At 46.8% G+C, this 2495-nt stretch overlaps 1 long non-coding RNA gene across 1 annotated transcript in view; it reads right to left on the reverse strand.

Moving 5' to 3' along the window:
* Window positions 1–2495, reverse strand: part of LOC112551623 — a 37155-nt gene that overhangs the window by 622 nt on the left and 34038 nt on the right. The gene's annotated exons all lie outside the window — the stretch shown is intronic.

The following is a 2495-nucleotide window of genomic DNA, read 5'->3' on the forward strand; positions in this document are numbered from 1 at the left end:
GACATCTGTACCTCTGTAACCCTTTTTCTGGACCAGAGGAGCTTATGGACCTATCTGACAGCATTCCTGAAGACCTGAAGTTCAGGAAAAGAGCCAGGAAGCTGTTCCAAAAAACAATAACTGAAAGGGAAATTTAGGACTACAAGAGGCACGCTCCCTCCCACAAAGGACTGATTAGGCAAAAGGGGATGATGAGGCCTACAGACAATGAGTAGAGCTTGTCTAGGAAGATGGAGGGAAAGGATGAAACCAGCTCATTATGTGTGAAACCAATTTTACCAAAGGGTTTGGCTTTCGGGTTGGGTAGAATAAAAACCCCAGGCATCCTAAAAGGCTGCATGCCCTGAATAATCAAACCCATCCATTTTGGTTTGGGATTTGAAATGAAGATGCACTGCAGAGCATTAGCATGGGGAAAGAGGGCTGAGTTCTCCAAATTCTCACTACAAGAGCAATAATCATTGAGCAGTGACTGAACCTGCTGGCAACACAGGTTAATAAGCACAAGTGGTCTGGCATTCTGAGTGGATTGTACACTTCAGAAGACAGAGTGAGATTGCTTTAATTATTTTCTCTACTACTACTTTCCTCAGAAATCTTGAAAGAAAGGCACAGAAGAACATCATAAAGGAGCAGGCAATGATTGCATTGCCCAAGAAAAATTGGGAAAGGGCATGGACAATAAATTCTCCACAGGTTTGAAGGTGGCATTCAGTTAAGCACCCAAATGTTTAATTTTGCATCCAAAGCCCATTTTAAAATCTCAGATCTGTGACGCTGGGTTGGAAATAGTATAAAAACAGACTTCTTCGGTGCTTGTGTGCGTTCATCTGTCAGCTATCAGTATGGCATGTCGGCCAGGAAAGAGAAGGCCAGCCACACCGCAGATCCAAGCTGAGGCTTTGGAATCAATCCTTTTCCTTTCTAATATAGAAATAGCATTTGAAAATCCAGAGAAGGAAGCAGATGGCTATGGAAGAGTGTGGGGAGACTCCGGCTGATCACGAAGGGAACGTAAGGGCTTTGTGACATTGTAATCTTACGAGGCTTTTGGAGCTCTTAACTCCTGGACTGGCTGCACGTTAACACCTGTAAGTGTCTTAAAACACTCATTATTCATCTTGAAGATACACCACTTCACAGCAGGATCATCTCTAATCTGCCTAATTTTGCTGTTCTATTAAGGTGTGGCCACTCCAGACAGCTATTCCACCCAAACTGAAGTCCTCCAGCATCCCAGGATGCAGTGGCTCCCTCCTGAGTCAGGGTGAGGGGGGATGCCGGGGTGCAGCACAGCCGGGCATGGTGCCTTGGCTCCTGGACATGTTGAGTATAGCAAGCATCACAGCCCCAGAATGCCCAACAGCCCTGGTGCCCCCTGCTACCACTTGGACAAGCTCTGCCTACACCAGGCAGAGTGAGCCAGTTTGAGTGGTGGTGCCCCCGACTGGCTCACTCTGCCCACCAGTAGCAGAGCTGGTAGGAGCAGGAGCACCCCAGACCAGCTCATTCCACCAGGCACTCTGAACAGTTGTGAGTTTGCCCCCAGCAGCTCCAGAGTGGTTGTTTAGATAGGGAACACAAGCTGCTCTGCACAGGGAGCTGGTGCGGGTGGTAGCAGGAGGCACTGTGGCTGCTAGGCACTCCAGGGCTGCGGCACTCGCTCTGCCTGGCAGGAGCTGTGAGCTGGTCCTGCCCCTAGCTCCTAGTTCTGCCCCTGCTCACCAACCCTCTAGTGGCAAGTCAGCTGTGCAGGTGAGGGGCAGTCAGAGCAGTTTTTTGCCTTAAGGTCTGACTGTTGCAGTAAGCCAGTCAACACTAAGCCGATTAGCATTTGTGCAGCTTTCAGCATAAAGTGTAACATGGCCCTAATACTCTAGGAAGAACCTTCTTTCTTTCCTGTAAGCACAAGTGAAATACAAACTCTGATGCCAAAGGGCTTTCAGAGGAAGTCTAAAGAGAAGAGATCAAGTTAATAATCTGGGAGATGGGAATACAGGGGATAAATGTCAGGCTCATCACAAAGCCTTGAGCTAAGACCCTTGCTCCTCTTAATGGTGCCTAAATGTTCTGCCATGCCTAAACTGTTTGCTCAGTACCAAATGGACAACTGAGATCCAAAATGTGTACACTGTGGCACAGGGAGGCACCAACCTCAGTAAGAAATATGACTTCTGCACAATGGAGGGCACCCACCATTCAGCTGAGATGGCAGGATCCTGTCTGTCCCATTGTTCTTTATAAAATTACTTAAAACATCAATTTACTGTAAGTCCTGCCTGATTAAAGGCCCTGCCATTAATCAAGCTGATTAAATGAATCAAACTTGTTAAGAACCCTCTTTACCAAAACATTTACATTTCTGCTGAGCAGAGACTTACGTGATTTTGAATTGGAAAGCACACAGGTTTTCTTGAGAGTATTAAAAAGAGGATTCTGAACATTAAGCATGTGAAAATCTGAATCCCAAGTGAATGGAGATACCTCCCTGCTGA

This window comes from Alligator sinensis, unplaced genomic scaffold (genome assembly GCF_000455745.1).
Source record: "Alligator sinensis unplaced genomic scaffold, ASM45574v1 scaffold93_2, whole genome shotgun sequence".
NCBI lineage: Eukaryota > Metazoa > Chordata > Crocodylia > Alligatoridae > Alligator > Alligator sinensis.